This window comes from Eubalaena glacialis, chromosome 3 (genome assembly GCF_028564815.1).
Source record: "Eubalaena glacialis isolate mEubGla1 chromosome 3, mEubGla1.1.hap2.+ XY, whole genome shotgun sequence".
In the NCBI taxonomy this organism is placed as follows: domain Eukaryota; kingdom Metazoa; phylum Chordata; class Mammalia; order Artiodactyla; family Balaenidae; genus Eubalaena; species Eubalaena glacialis.
Window position 1 is genome coordinate 161,292,690 of NC_083718.1, and position 21,204 is coordinate 161,313,893.

The 21,204-nt window shown below is 49.6% G+C and overlaps 1 protein-coding gene across 2 annotated transcripts in view; it reads left to right on the forward strand.

The window, feature by feature from the left end:
- Positions 1-4,020: 4,020 nt before the first annotated feature.
- HIVEP3 (HIVEP zinc finger 3) overlaps positions 4,021-21,204 on the forward strand; it is a 98,315-nt gene continuing 81,131 nt past the window's right edge. For both annotated transcript variants that reach the window (XM_061184396.1, XM_061184397.1), the window contains exon 1: positions 4,021-4,197. The gene's annotated coding sequence lies outside the window, so the exon portion shown is untranslated. The remainder of the gene's footprint in view (positions 4,198-21,204) is intronic.

Genomic DNA, 21,204 nt, shown 5'->3' on the forward strand with positions numbered 1-21,204 from the left:
GAGCTCTGTAGTCTTGGCTCTGTTGCCCTCTAGCAGTTAATGATGCAGATGTCAAGTGCAAAGTCAATTTGATTCTCAAAATTTGTATAGAGACTGTCAGAGAGGAAGCTGAGTTTATTGCTCACTGGGTAAGGGGGATCTTCACCTCCATGGAGCCTTGGCATATCTGGAGGAGCGAGGCAAGGTCAGGATTTGTTGAGGATTGGAAGTCTTTAAAATGGGTCTGTCAGCATGAGGCTTGACTAGGATTGTGTAAGAAATACAATACAGCAGTCGCAGACCGGTAGAAACAGTGAGGAGGAATTTTGAGGCAAGGCAGGGGATTCAAAGAGCTTACGGAGCCTTCAGCACATTTCAGTAATGAACAGTCAAGCCATTTGCCAGGGCTAGAGTCTCATGAAAGCACTAAGTAATACTCATGAAGACAGTAAGGTGTGTGGACAGGTGGTTTCTGCCCCCCCCCCCACTTTGGTCTCTCTGACAACCTGAAGGATTCACTCATTATCCTTGGATTTCAGGAGTTCCATCCCTCCTGCCCTGCCCCAGCTCTGCTGCCTCTGTGTGAGTTTCCTGGGTGTTTGGCAGGTGGGCCTTTCCCTTGCCCATGTTGGGTGAGGCTGGCTGAACTCTGATTAGACTCTCTGTGCCTCCCACTTGTCTGCTTTTCCTCAGACTTGCTGGCCAGCTGGTGCTACTATGGATCTGTTCTTACTTGTACATTTCTCTTTTCATTTCAGTGGTGTCTGGGGGAGAAGAGGTAGACAGATGGGCCCAGTTTGCCATATAGAACCTCAAGTGTGTGTAACGTTCCTGGTGACCCCAATGCAGGTGTGTCCGCCGGGCTCTCCCACCTGCCACCAGAGGCCAGAGTGGCATTTAGGTTACGCTGAATGAAAGAGAGGAGAGCCGTGGCTCACTCCTCCCACCTCATCCCATCTTCTCCTCTGGCCACACCCCTGGGCCTGACCACATTACCTCACTGATTAAAACGGTTTGGTGACCTCACTCCCCTACAAGATCAAGTCCAGACTATCTCATATACCAAATTCTTTTTTTTAATACTTTTTAAAATAGATTTATTTGTTTTTATTTATTTATTTTTGGCTGTGTTGGGTCTTCATTGCTGCGCACGGGCTTTCTCTAGTTGCGGCGAGCGGGGGCTACTCTTCATTGTGGTGCGCGGGCTTCTCATTGCGGTGGCTTCTCTTGTTGCGGAGCACGGGCTCTAGGCGCGCGGGCTTCAGTAGTTGTGGCACGCAGGCTCAGTAGTTGTGGCTCGCGGGCTCTAGAGCGCAGGCTCAGTAGTTGTGGCGCACGAGCTTAGTTGCTCTGCGGCATGTGGGATCTTCCCAGACCAGAGCTCGAACCCGTGTCCCCTGCATTGGCAGGCGGATTCTTCACCACTGCGCTACCAGGGAAGCCCTATACCAAGTTCTTTCCCTGCCCAGCTCTTCCCTCATGAGCTATCACTCCCGTTACCTCCAGCCATATGGACCGCGTGCAATTTCTCGAACCTTCAGTCAGTTTGGGATCTCCTGTCTATTTACACTGCTTCCTTTGTTTGAGATGCCTTCTCTCTTTCTCGCACATTCAGACACCATCAGAATTGACTGCTCTTTTCTTTACGCCTTCACCATGTAGCAGCTTAGAACCAGTGATGCTGTAATGCATTCCTTTGATTTCTTGCCCCTCACCCATCCCCACCCCAACTGTGATCCCCTTGAAGGGAGGGAATAAATCTTTGCTGTCTTTTATCTCCAGGACCTACTACCCAGCCTGGCCCCAAGTAGGCACTGAATGCACATCTGTTAAATGAATGAACAGTGGAATAAGGTTCTAAAGAGAATTGTTCTGTGCTGTATGTGACACACCATGCCTGGCTCTAGGGGTGGGGGGATGAGTCAGACCAACCTGCCCCAGGTGTAGGCTGTCTACCGAGGCTTTAAGACTCCTGGAGTCTCTGTGCACAGGGGGTGCTGTTACTTACCCTAAGAGGCCAGCAGATGTGCTCTGGGCATTCTGGGGAAGCAAGACTTAAGTCCAGTTTGGCAGGAGCTGGGTGAGCCTTCTGAGGAAGGATGGGTAGGATTTGGCCAGGTAGACATGGTTATGGGGGGAGGGGAGTAGCATGTGAGCAAAGGCTCAGAGGTGGGAAACTGTGGACTGTGTTTATAGAATAACATGTTCTGGGATATTGGTGTTTCTATACTCGGAAGGATAGAGCCAGCTGTTTTTATTAATAATTTGAGATCTGTTGGAGGACATGAGGTCAGATCTGGAGATGATGGAAAAACATGGAGTGGTGAAAAGTTTGGGTGCCTTGGACAACAGAATTGGGAAATCATAGACAGGAGCCACAGAGCAAGTTCAACCATTCTGCTGTGTGGCGGTGTGCTGCTGCCCTGGGGTGTGGGACAGGGCTGGCTGGATTTGAGAGCAGCAGGTATAGCCGGGAGGGGACAGCAGAGGGGCTTTGGTTAGCTGTGCATTTGTAGGAATCAGCAGTAGGATGTAGTTGCCAAAACATTAACTATTCCAAGGCTGTGTCAATATAAAGCATGGTGCCCAAGTGAAGGAAGGTGACAGTGCCCCAGGCCTGCGTGCAGATTACCCCAGACCTAGATCACTAGATGCACTGGAATAGTATCCATAGTATGACATGGGCTGAACCACGTGCCAGGCATGGGTCTAGGCCCTTTACATGTACTGAATCGTTAAAACCCTGGGAGGTACTTGCCATTCTTAGCCCCCCTCATCAGGCACAGCAAGGCTCAGCAACTTTCCAAAGCAGAGGTAATGAGGAGAAGGCCCAGGCTGGAACCCAGATACCCCGGCCCTAGGTGCCCTGTTCTCAGCCACCACTCCACACCACCTCCAGCAGACATACCAGAGTACAGCTCAAGGCAGCAGCATGGATGTGACACGCTGTGCTAAAATCAACTAGAACAGCTCAGGCTTTCTAGATCATGAAACATGTTCCTCTGTATTTTCTTGTTTGACTCTTACCACAGCCTGGTAAGTTGATTATTAAAAACTGGTGCAGTAAACGTTGTTGCCTCCCTTGGCCCTGAATGCTCTGTTTTGTTTGATGGTTTGGGGAATACAATGCGCACTTATGTCTATTATTGCGTTTAATTCTCACCCAGGCCCCAATAGGGGTCACTTTTGCAGGTTGTCTGGGTTTTTCTCTTGCCGTGTAACAAATTACTCCCAACACCGCGGCTTGAAACAACCCTCCTTTGTTAGCTCGCAGTCCTATAGGTCTGAAGTCGGGCACGGAGTGGCTGGGTTCTCTGCTCAGGGCTGAAATCAAGCTATCCGTAGGCTGAGTTCTCATCTGGAGGCTCAGGGGGAAATGCTGCTTTTCCAGGCTCATTCAGTTGCTGGAATCCAGGGCCTAGGGAGTTGCAGGGAGTCAGCAGGGGGTTGCTCTCAGCTCCAAGAGGCTGCCCTCAGGTCCTTTCCACACAGCCCCCTCCACCTGCAAGTCAGCAAGTGCATGTCAAATCCTCCCCTTGATTCTAAGCCCTATGACTTCCTCTTCTGTGACCAACCAGAGAGAACTCTGCTTTTAAAGGACTTTCTCAATTAGGTCAAGCCAGGGAATAATCTCCCTATTTTAAGGTCAAGTGCGCCCTATAACAGAACCTAATTGTGAGAGTAAAATCCATTATATTCACAGGCCTAAGGATCACGTGTGATGCATACACCAGGGGGTACAGGAAACCTAAGGGCCGTCTTAGAATTCTGTCTACTTACTGGTGAAGAAATAGCGGCTTATAGAAGTTAGGTGCCAGGTACACGGTAGAATATGGTAGGTGCCAGGACCACCACGCCACACCGTCTCCCCAGGGATCATGGGGCTCTGGCCTGGAACCAAGACAAGCGGCCTGGGAGGAGTTGGGGCCTGGGCTCCTGGGACCAGGCAGACACTGTTCTATGTCTAAAGAAGTTGACCAGACAAACTCTTTGACCATGTTTTTCGACCGTCCCCTGCAGGATTCGGGGTACGAACCCGGAAGCCTCAAACTAGTTCATGGAGGAGCCTCAAGCGACACTGGCCAGGAGAGCTCTCCCTTCCAGAGGGGAGAGCAGAGCGTGAGAGGAGGCAGCTGCTGCAGGAGTGGACATGAATGCTGGTTTTCAGAGAGAACAGCGTTTTAGTTTTGGTCATCGAAAGTGGTGCCTTCAGCACAGGTAGGAAACGGGCGGTCAATGAATATGCTTGCTGGGGGCTCCATGTGGTCTTTCTTGCCTGAGCTTGCTAGAGTCCTTCCTCTTTAAAATAGATGATGATGGTGATGATGATGGTGGTGATGATTGCCTTCCTTGAGCCTCTGTGAAAGTTGGACGTCCTCGGGACTTCCTTGGTCAGGAGTAGAAACCTTGAGGGCCAACACTCTTTCACTGCCCCACACTGTCTCCCCCAAAATGCAGTCCTGTCTCCCCAGCCCCTCAGTTTCCATTCTGTCCTTGGCAACAACACCGCTTAAGGAACCACGGCCTCCCTACATGCCAACCCCACCATGCCGTCCTGCTGGCCAGCTCCACCCACTTCTCTGTGCCCCACCTCTGCCTCCCAGGATGGCTCTTGCCTAAAGAGGCCCTGCCACCCCCTCCCTAGTTAGAACATCACAGTGGGTATTGAAGACAGAGCAACATCTTTCAGGGCCCTCCCAGATATGAAGAAATGAAAGGATGTTGGGTGCTCAGCCCAGGCTGCATATTAGAATCACCTGGAGTTTTTAAAAATTCCAATAGCAGGGCCCCATCTCCAGAGAGACTGCCTGAACGGCCCTGGGAGAGGGCCCCAGCATGGCTATATATATGCTTATTTAATTTGTTTTTAGCTCTTCAGGTATGAGTTGTGGTTTCAGGTTAGAAGTTCAGGCTGTGATTCAGGTTAGGTGTGTGGTGTTAGAAGCTCTTTGGGTCGGGAATATGTCTTTGGATGTTTCGTCTGGCCGTGGAGTGCATCAGAATCACCCAGGGAGAAGGAGAGGGAGGGGGAGAGTGCCTCTGTTAAAAAAAAAATAGACTCCTTGGCCCACCCAGGCATGTTCTCTGAATCAGGCTCTCAGGAGGTGGGGACACAGGCATCTGTGTTTTTATTCTAATGCAGCCAAGGTTTGGGTGCTCTGGGGCCTCTGGAGATGCTTGTCCTGTGTTTGGGTCTGTGGGCTCCGCTGTGAGTCCCAGTGGGTGCTTCCCAGCCTGGTGTGCCGTGAGCAGTGCCCATTCCCTTCCTCCAAGCAGAAGTGTTCTCACTTACAGAGAGGAGGACAGGGACCCAGGCAGCCCTCAGAGACAGCATCTCTGTAGCTGTCTGAACTGCCCGGTGGCTGGGCCTGGGCCTCTGCCCACAGCTCTGCCGTACCACGTGGACCCCCTAGACCCAGGCCATGATGAAGGTTCTCCAGAGGAGGTGGAGGAATCATCCCCTGGACTCTGATGAAGAATGACTGGGCATCTTAGCCTCAGTTTGAGGGCATGTTTGATGTGGTACCTAATAGTGGAGGCTCTGGATCTTCCCAAGTTCAAATTCCAGTTCCAGCCTTTACTGCTTTGGGAGGCAGATTGCTTAGACTCTCTGCCTCGTCTTTCTTGCTTGGAAAATGGGAGAGTCACAGCTCTTGCCTTACAGGGCTGCTGGCGAGATACAGGTGAGGCCCTGGGATGTTGCCAGACACCTAGCAAGGGCTCCCCAACATGAGCAGCCCTCTGACTCATGCAGGCAGGTCGACCGCCACTCCGCCCTCCTCATTGCAGCACTGTGACACGTCTGCCATACTCTGCCGTCTGGTCCCGGTGCATGAGTTCCTAAGAGAGAGTCAGGGTGAAGTTAAGGGCCAATGCTGCACTTGGGGCCTGGCGCTTTGCAGACAAGACTGAGTCCTGCAGAAACCACAGTGAGGCTGGTTCTATTGCCTCTTTTGTACAGGAAACTGAGAACAGAGAGGTCCAGTAATTTAAAGACAGTCACACAGCTAGTAAGGAGCAGAACCTCTGGCTACAAAAGACCCAGTACTTTCTTCTCCACTAAGCTGCTTCCAAAAGAAAGGCAGTAACAGCTTCAAGGAGGACTTCTCCCCCAAGGGTATCTACCTTTTAATAGAAATCAGTAGCACCATAATACAAACGAATGGGTCCCCCTTCCTCGGCCTCCTGGGATACCTCATTGTACCTCGATTTAGCATTTGTCTCCTTGTGCACGTATCACAGTTAGCTGTACATGGTCTCCTCCACTAGCAGTCTCAGGGCAGGGTCTGAATTTATTCAGCTAGGTGTGCAGTAGATACTTGAACTATGCTGGAAGTAGAAACTTCTGAGGGTTGCAAGCAGAGAAATGGGGACACTGTCATGGGAAATACAGATGGGGGAATCCTCCCCAGACCTGACACTTGTCCTTCCCTACTTCACTCTCAAACTCTCTTTTTTGTCCACGGGGGCCCTGGCAGCTGCATGGAAGCATCTGTAGGGGATGGGACCGGCCCAGAGGGAAAATGAGCTGTCATTTCCAGCGAGAAATCTGGTCCCCACCCCTTCCCGTGCTCCCTCTGGGGAATACAAGCACACGTGATAAATGGGGTGCTGACTCAGTGCTTCTGGAGTGTCCAGGCACTCAGGGCCCACTGCTGGCACAGCTTCCCCCAGCCACCAGCGGGGAGGCTGGAATATATGGCATCTGAACGAGGTGGAGGGCTCAGGCCCAGGCAGGCAGGGGTGCCAGGTAGGAGCTGGCCGCGTGCCGGTCTTCGGCGGCCTTGCAGAATCCCCCGTGCCAGCGGGGCCCATTAATACCATTTGAGGCTTGGGAATGGGTATGCTGGAATTATTTGAGGGCAAGGAGTTGTGGAGTCATGGCCCCTCGCCTTTAGTACAGGCCTGGACCGGGGCTCTCTCCAGAGTAAAGGTAATTTTTGAATAAGCGATTGGAGGATGAATCTAATTTGAAGATGGGTGTGAAAGCATTTTCTTAGCAGCAAAGCTTTCTGCTAGTAGTTTTCAAACTTGTATAGTTTTAGAAACCATTTTAAAAAGTCAAATCCTGCATGGAATGCGAAGTTAAAGTGGTAGTTTATTAACACACATTTATTTTCTAAGTTTAAAATGTTAACATCTATTTATTATGAGAATCCATTAACAGAGCAATGACTCAGCTTTGATGCATAAAAACATTGAAAACTCAGGGTCTAGATCAAGTGTCAGCAAACTACAGCCCGTGGGCCTAACCCAGGCTGCTGCCTAATTTTTGTAAATGAAATTTTATTGGAACGCCGCTATGCCATTCGTTTAAACATTATTTATGGCCGCTTTCCCACTCTAATGGCAGAGTTGAGTAGTTGTGACAGAGACTGTCTGTCCCACAAAGCCAAAAATATTTACTGTTTGGCCCTGTGTAGAAGAAGTTTGCTGATCTCTGTTCTAGATGATCATTGTATCGGAATATCAGCTGTAACATCCAGGATTGCTTTGTCATTTTTGTTTTGTTTGGCTTGGTTGCACGATATTAAGAAAATTCTAAATAAGACAATGTGAATTGGTAACAGATTTCTCATAGCTGATCTTGCAGCCCAGGATGGTCTTCAGTTCAATGTTATGTAGACATTTAGGGAGGAGGAGAAGGGAATTCTGGTTTGCATCACTAACAGTGTCAAACATTTTCTTGGATTCCTTCTTATTACAGCACTCAGGAAGCACACAATCATTTATGACATCTTCATGATAATCCATGTAATCCGTTCTCATATCACTGAAAGCTTTAGCATGTACTTGTTTGTGTGGTTTTACAGAAGTGTGTATAGTCCTGAATTTTAAAAACAACAACATAAGGATGGCCAGTTAGGGCTTCCCTGGTGGCGCAGTGGTTGAGAATCTGCCTGCCAATGCAGGGGACACGGGTTCGAGCCCTGGTCTGGGAAGATCCCACATGCCGCGGAGCAACTAGGTCCGTGAGCCACAATTACTGAGCCTGCGCGTCTGGAGCCTGTGCTCCGCAACAAGAGAGGCCGCGATAATGAGAGGCCCGCGCACCGCGATGTAGAGTGGCCCCCACTTTCCGCAACTAGAGAAAGCCCTCGCACAGAAACGAAGACCCAACACAGCCATAAATAAATAAATAAATAAATAAATAAACCCAAAGTTTAAAAAAAAAAAAAAAGATGCCCAGTTAGAAGCTCCAGTCTTTCTAGTTGAAGACACATCTCAATACTGAAGTTCAAGATCCACCCAGGCCTTAGTCCGAGGTCTGTACAAACCACGTTCAGCTGGCCACCCCCGTTGGCTCGACTCCGTGTTACAGTGTGCCGTAGAACATGTTTGGAAGTTCAGGTCTGTTTTCCATAACAGTTTTAATAGGAGTCAAACTATATTTTTAGAATAAAATTCTCACACGACATTTGAAGCACCTCTGAAACGCCTCTGCAGAACACAGTTTGAAAACCGCCCCTTCGGCAAATATTAGTGTTTTTCGTTTCTGTGCTGAAGGATAACGGAGGAGCCAAGGATGCTGAGTCGGGGTTGGGAGGCAGAGGAGTAGGTAGTGAAAGACGGTGGAGGAGAGAAGTGAGGGAATGCTGTCCATGGTGGAGAGGGTCACGGGGCAGGGAGCGGGGGGTGGTCAGTAGTGGGAAAAGTACTTGGGAAACACAGAGAAGCCCCAGGAGCTCCTGCCAAAGCTGGAGGTGTCTCCTAACAGTTGTTGGTGACTTAAACACAGCTCTCCGGAGCTGCTCTAATAACTTCCAGCCATGGGCTTGGGAGAAGAGGTCCAGAAGATTAAAATATGCTCAAAGACATGGTGGGGGAGAGTGTGGAAGGCTCTTACAAGTCACTTCTAATCATCATGCCAAGGACCTCTGAGGCCACTCAGCAGATCCAGGCAGGAGAGGGGGGCAGGGGAGAGAGAGAGGGATGGCAGAGGGGTCCTCTGGGTCAGCATGCCAAGCCGGTTTATGCAGGAGAAGGACACGTGAGCGTGTGCAGTGCTTGTGAGTGACCTGGATGGGGACAGATGTCAAGGCCCCTAGGAGGTGGTGACTGGTGTTGGGCAGTGGCTTTGGGCATTCGAGGCAAAGCCCACACAGCCAGGAGTAAAACCCAGAAGTCCCGGCTCCCAGGCCCCCTGCCTTCCCCTCGGAGGGTGCAAGGAATGGAGGGGCAGGCTGGTGGCTTCGGGAGGCTGTGGGCTGGAGAGGGCCTCTCGGGGATAAAAAAGCACAAGTTCTTTCTGAGGTTTTGCTGCTCATCCCCTAGAAAAAGAACATTGTTAGATTTTAAAAGGGTGACCTCATTTTTTTCTTATTTACATAGCCCTGTTTGTTTATATAGCCCTTTAGAAATAGCAAACGTGTGCTAAGCTTAGTGCTCCCCCCACCACCAGCGGCAGAGCCACTGTGTGGGGAGAAACACCTTTTCATCTAAGAGAGGGGCAGCCTTGTTTCCGAGGACAGATGGGAGCAAAACGGGACAGGTAGGAAGTTTCGTGGTTTTTCGTGTCGCTTTTCCAAAATAGCCACATGCCTGCCTCCCACTTCCTGCCTGGCTCGACTCAGGGTAGATTTTCTCCTGCAGAGGACTTGTGTTCTGTGAATTCTCAGAGATGCTTGAAGGGATCCGTCAACAAGCAAACAGGCTCGACCCCGGAGACCTTGAGCTTGGCACTTTGCGTCCCGCCTCTGCTGCTTACCAGCTGTGTGACCTTGGGCAAGCTGCTTCACCTCTCTGTACCTCATCTGTAAAATGGGGATAACAACACTCCCTGCGGTGGCTGTGCAGATTAAATGAGGGAGTGTGTGTGAAGGGCTTAGCCCAAGGCGGTCACACAGCAACTCTTAATGAATCTCTTAATCCACAACAGCAATTGTGATATCCATCCCCCACCTGGACAGTTAGTTATGGCAGCCTCCCAGCCACCTTCCCTTCCTCCCAGCTTGTCTGCTCCAGCCCATCCCTATGTTGGCCCAAAATAATAGATAAAGCACCAATCTGACCGTACTGTCTCTTCCTTAAAATCCACCCAGAGCTTTCAAAGCCTGTGGCCAGGATCCGCGAAACTTTCTTTCGAAATGGCCAGGTGTAAATCTTTTAAGCTTTGCCAGCCGTACAGTCTCTTGCAGCTACTCACCTCCATTGTTGCTACGTGAAAGCGGCCATGGACAGTGTGTAGAAGACCTGGCGTGCCTGTATTCCAGTAAAACTTCATGAACAAAAACAGGCAGAGGGCTGGATTTGCCAACCTCTGACCTACGAGTCGGGTCCAACTCCTTAGCTCAGCATTCTTAGTCCAGCCGTTCCCGTCATCTCCATCCTTCTTCCTCCTCCTCCCTGGCTCCTGTGGAACTCCTCACACTTTAATCCTTTGCGCATTCTCTCTGGACTTTCCCCCTCTGCCTCCTGTGTGCATTAGGAAACTTTGCTCTGGGATTCTGTGGTCCCCTATCTTTACTTCTACTCTGTCTTTACTGTTAGAGAGCACCCCCAGGCAGGAATTCTGCCATTCTCCTATGACACTGCAGTGCATGTGTTGGTCTTTGTAGATGTTCAGTAAGTGTTTGTGATCAAACACAAAGATCTGCGAGAAGACGGTTGCCCTCAGGGAGCTTACAGGCTGGTTAAGAAGCTAGAATGTGAGCTGGTGAAAAGCCAGCCAGCAACCCGGGTAGGAAACGAGAGTGCATGGATTTGTCAGGATACCGATGACAAGTTGGAGGAAGGAGAAGGCATTTGAGTTGGACCTTACAGGATGGAAAAAAGACTATCAGAGAGAGGGAGGTCAGGAAGGCTTTCTGTGCTGGGGAAATGGCAAGAGAAGAGCAGACTCAGTTCTGGGTTCAGGGTGATGAATGGACAGACCAGTAGGGTGAGGGTCTGATCAGGGGTTGGGTGGGTGGTGAGGGAGTTTGGACTTCATCCTGCGAGCCAGAATTTCTCTAAGTGTGATCCACAGCTCCCTCCGCTCCAACAGAATTGCCTGGGGTGTTTCTTTAAAATGCAGCTTCTGGGGCTCTGTCTCAGACTGGAGGCTAGGAGCTGCAGGGGGTTAAGGCCATGGTCTAGAAGAAGCTGCAACATTGTTGGGGGTGATGATCATGAATATTCTTCAGACTGACGTCACCTGCGGGCATCACAGCCAGGCTGGGGAGAGTTGAGGTAGGGATGCTTGATCTTCTCCCAAAGCAGATGAGGACACCCAAGCTCAGACATGGCAAATGACTTGCCCAAGGTCACACTGTGAATTACTTGCAGTTATGGGCCTGACTAGTTCTGGAACAGGGCCTAGGGTGGTCCTGGAGGTTCCACAGAGGGGGGAGGGACAGGCATGGTGACTGTCCCAGTGCCCAGAACAGCCTGGTGCACACTGGTACTTGGTCAGCAAGTGCTGAACAAATGAGGGAATGGGTGGGGTGGGTGGATGGATGGATAGTATGGGGGCAGAGGAGAGTGGAGGTAGTTTTGAGATAGTTCTGATGTTGCAAGCCTGAAGGTTTAGGAGAATAGTGATACCAGAAGCATAGGAAAAGAAAAGATGAGTTTGGTGCTAAGCATATTGAATTTGAGAGGCCAGCAGGATGGCCAAGCCAAGAGGTTGACAGCTGGAAAGGCAGGGTTGGGGAGTTCCGGGGACAAGGCAGGTGATGTGTGCAGCTGTGGAAGCTGCTAGTAAGACAAGGTGAGAAATGTAGAGAGAGACAAGTAGGGGATTAAGGACCAAAACCTGAGGAACGAGCACAGGCATCCAGGAAAAAAAAGGTTCGGGTGAAAGAGTCAGAGAAGTGCTCAGGAGGGCCAGGAGCGGAGTCGGGATGGGCCGGGGCAGACGGAGAAAAGAGAGATTTCAACAGCCAGTCACCCGGGTAACTCAGCTTGGGCCCCTCTTTAGAATAAAACCAGCCAACCTCAAAGAAATTGTGCCATAGGTAAATAAAAATGTCAATCCAAATAAAACCAAAATCACGAGTTTCTGTTTGCTTGGGATTTGTGCTCCCTGCCGGCAGATCTGCAGGTGTGGGAGAGTGAGCGAATCCTGGACCCGCCTGTCCCACCTGTCAGGACAAGCCCTGCTGTTTTGTCTCTGCCCGGTTCTGATTGGCATGCTTCCTGGGGATCACTCTGTTGCTTGGAGCCTTCGCCTTCCTCTCCTGTGCCTCACTTTCCCGCTTCCCTTCCACCTCTCTCTTTATTCATCCAACAGATATTTATTATTGGGAATAAAGCTCTGTGCAGAGGAGCTCAGCTGAGGCCCCTAAACACAGTGGGGCCTATAAGTCACCCACTGGAGAGATTTTTAAAAAACAGAGAGAGATTCCTGAACTTGCAAATTCAAGTTGCCTAAAAGCAAGGAGCCAGCGATGCCTGGGTCCTCACAGCCCCATCTGGGCTGCTTCTGTGTGGCTGCCTCTGTGAATGAGCCATTCTGGATCAGCTCTGCCTGGGCTGGGTCTGGGAGGCACTGAGGCCCAGGTGTCAGGGTGCTTCCCCCATAAGGCCCTAAAAATATAGCATCTGGGCCAGCTCTAGCCTGGCCTCCCTGGAGCTTTCAGAGTCTCTCCTTTCATTGATCCTGCTTGTGCCACCAAACTTGTCCCCTCCCCCCACCCCTAACACACACACTCACACACACTATGTCACAGTGACACCAGGACCTCCATCACCATCATCTATCCTCAAAGGGGTAGATCACCTTTAAAATCAGCCCTGCCTGGACAGATGGTGCTGCGCACCGTTTTAAGTGACAAAACACACACATTCCTGCCTCTGAATATATTGTCACCTTATCACATATTGTTTTGCGAGATATTAAAGATATGAACATATTATCTATAAAATAAATATAAAGGTATTATCTTTTACTTATATAAAGTATGTAGTAGGTGACAAGATGACATCAGGAAAGGAAAGGAATCAGGCGGTTAGGGAGGGCTCACCAGAGAAGTGGCATTTGAGCAAAGACCTGAGGGGTGAGAGAGTGAGCCCTGGGGCACCTGGGGAAGAGTGTTCGGGCAGAGGCGGGATCCTGCCAGGTGGGAACAGCAAGGAACAGCAAGGAGACCAGTGTGGTTGGAGGGGCAGGGGTGGGGGCGGAGGAGGAAGATGGTGGCAGAGGGTGAGTGTGTGCAGATAATTGAGAAGCCGCTGGAGGTCCAAGCCCTGGAGTGACCTGATCTGCCGAATGTTCTGGAAAGCCCAGCCGGCTGTGTGTGGAGACCACACTGCAGGAAGCCAGGGCAGCATGGGAGGCTAGTGCCGGCATCAGGAAGCGATAATGTCGCAGACATTACTTTCCACAGACAGCTGTGGAAAGTGGTTGGATTATGGGTATAGTCTGAAGGCAGAGCCGACATGATCCACCAGCAGATGGGATGTGTAGTGTAAGAGAAAGAGATTAGGGAGGAGAGCCCTGCTGGTGCTCACATTTGCTCACTCTGCTCTCAGGCTAGTCAACCTCTCTAAGCCTCAGTTTCCTCATCTGGAAAATGGGGCAGTTGGATCGATAACTTCCCAGATCTCTTCTGGCTTGAAAACTCACCACTTCAGCTTAGGTCACTGGTGGCTGGCTTTAAGGATGTGGGGTGGAACTTGTGCTTTAAAAAGGGGGCTTAGACTAGACACAACTGACAAAGAAAGAAAAGGGAGGCGGGCATTCTAGGCAGAGGGAACGGCAGGAGCACAGACTAAGGGGCAGGGTCAAGAGGCCCAAGAGCGATGCTGAGGAGCAGTGAGCAGACTCCATGGCTGGGGCCGAGGACCTCGAGAGGAGGATGCCGGCGGCTACAGGGATGGGCACACTACGCCCTTTGGAATAAACCAGCAGGTTCAGGGCCCGAGCATTTTTTGCAAATACTGAGGCCCTCAATTTTGAGCCTTTTCAGATGGATACACTCAGGCAGGAAGGAACAAGGCTTGGCTGCTGTCCGGGGAGAGTTAACCTCCTGGCCCAACATTGCATAACCGCAAAGCCTGCTGAGCGCAAGGAGACTCTTCTGTGTGGCAGCCAGAGTGGCAAGCCTGGTGGCTCTGGGCTCTGGCACCGTCCCGCAGCGGAACAAACAGCCCTCCCTTCCTAGATAATGGCCCTCATTGAGCATTGTGTCCATGGCCAGCACCCAGCGCAGGGCAGCTTAGCCTGGGTAAGTTTCCTCTCTTGGCTGCTTAGCAAAATGTTTACACTAAGCCTTTCTAGTAAGACGGTTCCTACAAACCAGCAGGCGGAGAAGCTAGAGAAAAGTGCCCCCCAGCGACCCTGCTCCCAGCTCAGAGAAATGCTTTTGCACGCCCCACGTGTGAACCTGGGTTGGTCATTGCTCTCCAGGACTCTTTTGTAAAATAAGGCATTGAGCTGGAAGATGCGTGAAGGTCTGTCCGGTTCCAAAATTATTGGCATTTTCTCTAAGTGAAGAATGAGTCCATTTTCTCATTGGGTGGGGGTAGAATTAGTCTGTCCTTTAATACTTCACAAAGGGCCTTTTTCTCAGGAAGGCATGTGTGTGATTAGGGGGAGCTGAAGATAAGAACTCTGAACCCTACCGACTTGGATCTCTCCAACTGCACCGTTGGCACCAGCAAAGACGCTGCCCCTCTGTGCGTGTGTCCTTCAACGGGGAGGAGGTCACCCCAGAGGATGCTGCACTTTAAGAGGTATCTGGACCAGCCGTAGGGGACACCAAACCACGTGGACAGAGGAACATTTGGGGAAACTGGAGTAGAGAGAACTGTCATCAACCATCCTAGGGGTCATCCTGGAGAAGAGGGGTCAGAGGTGTTCTGTGGGGTCCTCGGGACAGAATCAAAACCAGTGAGTGAAAATCGCATGGCTCATCCTTAGGAAGACGCCTGGAACAATAAGCCCCATAATAATCCAGCCCAAAACACACACACCCTTTGACCCATGGTCCCACTTCTGGGAATCCGGCCTATGGAACAATAGCACCAGTCCGTAAAGATATGTGTACAAAGGATGTTTCTTGCAAAATTCCAGTGGCAAAAAAATTAGAAAAAAATATGACACTCAACAGTAGGGAAGGCTCGAAGGTATTATATTCAACCTGTGGCCCATCATTCAGCTATTAAAAAAGAATGAGGGGATTCCCTGGCAGTCCAGTAGTTAGGACTCTGCACTTTCACTGTTTCACTGCTGAGGGCCTGGGTTCAATCCCTGGTTGGGGAACTAAGATCCCGTAAGCCAAGCTGTGCGGCGTGGCCAAAAAAAAAAAGAGAGAGAGACAGACCCTGTCTCTGTTTAGAAAGGCAGTGAGTGCAGTGGTTAGGAACACAGAGGCTGGAGGCAGACTGCCAGGGTTCAGATCCGGATCCTGCAAACTGTGTTCCATGACTCTCTGACCATCAGTCTTCCCTTTGGTGAAGCAGGAATTATAATAGTGCCTGCCCTATAGGCTTGATGCAGGTGCCTGGTATATAGGAACTGCTCAAAAAATGTTGGCCTTTGACCTAGAAAGATTGTCCGTGAGAAAAGCAAGGTATGGAGAAGTGTACACAGGGTGATTCCATTTTTACAGAAACAGAAAAAATGCTTCCCCCACCCCCCTTGCAAAAAGAGGAGAGCAATGGCTGCCACCCCAGGTCTTGAGCAGCCTCCTGAGAGCAGTCCCTAAGGGAGGCTTGCGTCGTGGGCAGGAGCGTGCACCAGTGCTCTTGAAGGTCCCTTCCAGCCCTGAGACTCTGAGACGTTGTAGGCCCATCTTGGCAATCTCAGCGTACATCCTTGCCTGGCATTTGACCCAACCAAATAGTCTGCTGTTCACCATATTTATGCCAGGAAAGACTTGCCATTTTCACAGACGAGGAGCAAGGACATTGTTGGTGGCTTGGTTTTATAAAAATGCTCATTGCCCCAGTGTGGTGCTCCATCAGTGGGGCCCATGTGGATCCAGCTGGGACTCTCCAAGTGCAGCCCAGACCCCACTTGGCTTGTGTGAGCCACACCAAGGATGCCATGGCCTAGGCTTGAGATGGACTCTGCCTCGGTCGGCCTCAGTCACGCTCAGATTCACCCCTCAAGTGCCACAGGCTTCGGGAGTCGAGGGAGAGGTGGCAGGCTGAGAAGACCCTCAGCTGCGGTGTACCTGACATGGAAATCAGAACCATTTCCTCCTCTCCAGTTAGAGCCGCTTGAGATGGGCACAGAGCGTTATATTAGCAGAGAGAAAGCACACTTGTTTAAAGGGCTAGTACTAGATTTATTCATGTATTTAACAAATACATTTAAATTTTTAAAAATATTTCAACCAAACAACGACAGCAAAATACACAATAATAGAACAAACAGTGGTAAACCCACCAACCCGCTTAAAAAAGACTTCAGCAAACACAGCAGAAGCTGCTGCATAGCCTTCCATAATCGCAGGTCCCTCCCCGTGCCCCCCAGAGGTGACCATCCTCCAGAACTTGCTGTGAACATCTCAGGGTTGTTCTCTGAACACCTACTATGTGCCAGGCAGAGTGCTGGGTGCTGATTCACCCTGGGGAACAAAACAGACACGGTTCCCACCCTCATGGGGCTTGTGGAGTTGGGTGAGACCCCGGTCCCTCTATTAGAGGCTTTCGGTGAGTGCCAGTCTTTGGTTACATCGTAAATGGTCACCTGTCCATCTGGGGCAATGACAAAGGCGAGCCTGGAAGAAGTCCTGACACCTGCCCTGTCACCAGCCTTGTGACTGGGGGCAAGTCTCCTGAGTGTCGGTCTGTCACACCTGAGCTTTGAACTAGATGACATTCAAGGGCCTTCCAGCTCCACGATTATGGGGGGCATGGGGGAGCCTAAACCACATCTGCCCAGGGACCCGCTCCATCACTCTGGCAGGTGGAGGGGGTGAGGGGGAACTTGGCTGCTCATGAAAGGGGGGCGCACCCTCGTGCATCCGAAGTGAAATGGTGGCGGGGGGGGGGGCTTTTGTGCAGGACACAAACCACTAGTAGAACATGAGGTGGTTTTAGGGGAACATGGGTGAAATCCATTATTTTAAGAGTAATTTCTTACTATTAAAACAGTTAAATAAAAACCTAGAGTTGGCAGTTACACCCATGATCCCTACTGCTAAGATGAGGCTATGTTTTAACAAGTCAAATTCAAGTCAATGTAAATTAAAGTTTTATATAAATAACCGTACAGATGGTATGTGTTTCTGGCGAAACGTGACATGGTGGTCACCAAATGGCACAGCATTTCCCAAACAAGAGCTAATGATGTAAAGGGTGGGGCCCACCTGGCATCTTTAGAGACCAGCAGAGCCAGCCTGGAACTGGCACGTCACAGCCCAAGAAGTATTGGAGGAATGACTTCATGAATGGCTCCCTCTTTGAAACAGCAGGAGAGAAATTCCCTTCAGATCTTAGTGCCAAGAAGAGCTGCGCTTTTTCTGAGAAACTGCTGTGCTTATCGTCAGGACACTGAGAAGGTACGACTAACTGTGTTGTCCTTCCTTCTTTTACTGCCAGGAAGCCCTACCCTGAACCTAGGACCCAAACAGAGCCACCATGTGGGGCTCCTAAGCTACTTATCCATGTGCGTTTACCCCTTCTGCTGTAGACCTTACGTCTTCCATTTCCCCTGGGTTGATGCATAATTTTTAACCCAAGCTCCGATTTTGTTTGTGTAAACCACCTCAGGTCCTCTGTGGAATAAAGCAATTTAAAATTGGAAAAAAAAAAAAAAGGAAATTAATTAATTAATCAATTCCTGTACAAACTGCCTAAGACCAAAGCATTCTTGGCTCTACTTAGCCTGTTGGGATTTCCTGCCAGGAGGTGCTGCTTCCTGGCTAATGTCTGGGTTAGACAGAGACGGTGGCCACTGTCGGTTCTGCACCCCTAGATCTGAACCAGCCAAGCGCTGGGGACCCACTCCTCCAGGAGTTGAACTTTGAGGCCACCTCAGAAATGGGACTCTCTCTCCAGACTCAGGGCTGGGCATGGCTCTCTCCCTACCAGAGAATCGGGTTTGCAGGCAGCTGTTCCCTTGGGCATTCCTGAGGGCACTGCAGGGCTCTCAGTCCCCCTGTGTGATTGGTTCCTACCAGCTGGTTCTGCTGCTGGCCCCAGACTGTCCAGACTGTGACAACATCTCCTGTCTGACTCCCATACTGCCCAGTCCCGTACATCTGCTGCCAGACCCTATGCTGTCCTGAGGGCTCATAGCGCCCACTCCAAACTGTATGATCTCCCTGGCATTATGGCCTCAGAACCTCTGGGGGCCAGGGTGCTCTTAGAAGCACCATGAAATACTAATATTTTTAAAGCAAATGAGTAAAAACATTATGCTAAGTGAAAGAAGCCAGACACAGAAGACCATGTATTGTATGGTTCCATTTATATGAAAATGTCCAGAATAGGCAAATTCATAGAGACAGAAAGTAGATAAATTAACAGTTGCCAGGGGCTGGCGGGGAGGGGAATGTGGATTGACTGCTAAGGGGTATGGGGTTTCTTTTTGGAATGATGAAAATGTTCTGGAATTACATAATGATGGTTGCATAATCTTGTGACTATACTAAAAACCACTTAATCATATATTTAAAAGAGTGAAATTTATGGTATGTGAATTATACTAGATACCGTCTAATAGAGCAGGTTCCAAAAAGTTATGTTCATGAGAGAGACACTCAAAGTTTAGAAAATTCTATTTATTAATAGATTAATAAAGTCACTAGTCTTGAAAATGAATACACCCCCTTTTCCAGAAAGGAATCAAGGTGACTTCTGTAAACTATCCGTTAGCTAAGGTTTTCCACAATTATAACTTCATTCATTCATTCGTTCTTTCACTCACAGACACCCATGAGTGCCTACCATGGGGCAGGCACAGAGAACGTCAAGGGAGTTAAAACACAGTTCTGGGGACTTCCCTGGTGGTCCAGTGGTTAAGACTTTGCCTTCCAATGCAGGGGGTGCGGGTTCGATCCCTGGTTGGGGAGCTGGGATCCCGCATGCCTCAGGGCCAGAAGGCCAAAACACAAAACAGAAGCAATATTGTAACAAGTTCAATAAAGACTTTAAAAATGGTCCACATCAAAAAAAAAAAAAAAAAATCTTAAAAAAACAAAAAAACAGCCCTGCTCTATAAAATCTGTAGCTGGAGATACGATATGTGAAACCATCAGTACGGTGAGGGGTACAATAGAAACTGTCTTGAGCCCAGCATGTAATAGTAAGCATTCAAAAATTGGCAGCGGTCTTTGCCACAGGAGAGGGGAGCTATGAGTGACCTAGACGGGGAGATGGGTGTGATCCTGTTTGGGAAAGAGAAATCGCTCACTTGGGCCAAAACCCATTAGGAAACCCACTTGGAGAGGTTTGTGGCATGTTAGAAGGACTTGGAGTTCTTGGGAAGGGAGTGGGGAGTCCCTGCAGGCCAGTGAGCAGGGCTCTGCCTTGCCTGGCACCCAGGGAGGTGACTCAGCAGCCAGCGGTCCTGGCTGCCCTCCACCACTCCCTCCCCGGGGCATCCCTGTAGTTCCCACTTCTAGGTGCCCCAGAGCCTCCCGGTCCGTGCCCTGGAAGGGGGCACTGTATTAATCCTGCCAGACTCGTGAGGACAACATCTAGCAGAGGCCACCCCCTTTCTGCATCACAAACAAGAAACACCATTGGGTCTCCTGAGTTTCTGGGTGAAGGAAAAGAGACCAGGATTTCAGGCTCTCAAGGTCCCACCCCTGCCCATCTTCCAACCCCTGCCCATGTGTCTTTTTGAATTATGGTTTTCTCTGGGTATATGCCCAGTAGTGGGATTGCTGGGTCACATGGTAGTTCTATTTTTAGTTTTTTAAGGAACCTCCATACTGTTCTCCATAGTGGCTGTATCAATTTACATTCCCACCAACAGTGCAAGAGGTTTCCCTCTTCTCCACACCCTCTCCAGCATTTATTGTTTGCAGATTTTGTGATGATGGCCATTCTGACAGGTGTGAGGTGATATCTCATTGTAGCTTTGATTTGCATTTCTCAAATAATTAGTGATGTTGAGCATCTTTTCCCAGAGAAAACCATAATTCAAAAAGACACATGCACCCCAATGTTCATTGCAGCACTATTTACAATAACCAGGACATGGAAACAACCTAAATGTCCATCCGCAGAGGAATGGATAAAGAAGATTGGTACATATATACAATGGAATATTACTCAGCCATAAAAAGGAACAAAATTGGGTCATTTGTAGAGACGTGGATGGACCTAGAGACTGTCATACAGAGTGAAGTAAGTCAGAAAGAGAAAAACAAATATCGTATATTAATGCATATATGAAGAATCTGAAAAAATTGGTATGAACGATCTTATTTACAAAGCAAAACTAGAGACACAGACATAGAGAACAAACGTATGGATACCAAGGGGGAAAGGGGTGGGTGGGATGAATTGGGTGATTGGGATTGACATATATACACTATTGATACTATGTACAAAATAGGTAACTAATGAGAACCTACTGTATAGCACAGGGAACTCTACTCAGTGCTCTGTGGTGAATGCTCTGTGGTGACCTAAATGGGAGGGAAATCCAAAAAAGAGGGGATATATGTATACGTATAGCGGATTCACTTTGCTGTACGGTAGAAACTAACACAACATTGTAAAGCAACTATACTCCGATAAAAATTAAAAAAAAAAAGATGAAAAGTGGGGATGGTGCTGGCCTCGTAGGGCTCTGGACGGGGGCACTTAGGAAGATGATTCTAGGCCCTGATGAATTAATTTTTCACATCAACATACCGCTCCTGGTTCCTGAGTTCAGGATACCATGTTTGTCAGGGCTAAGGATGGGCCAGGAACACAGAGTCAGATCCTGGGTGCAGATCAGGGAGCAAGGTACCCTCGAAGAACATTGGTCTGAGAATGAGAGGCCTGGGCTGTGGATCCCGCCTGGTTACGTTGCAGCCCTTTGTCTGGGGAGTCCTTCAGCCTCACTGAGCCTCTGTCTCCTCATCTGCAAAATGAGATGATAAGGCCCTAACCAGAGGGTGGTCTTGAGGAACTTTTCAATTGTGAAGTGATGTTCAGACCTTGTGATTACAATCTAAGGGGGGAGAGGGAACATAAACGGTAGGCCGTCTCTGCAGGGAAGAACCTGGTACAATTAGATGAGAGGATGACTATGAAAGCCTTTACTGAGCTGTAATCATGGCACCCATACAAGGCAGCATTATTCATATTATTGTTATTATTTGAAATAGAGGTGTAAGCACAACCCAG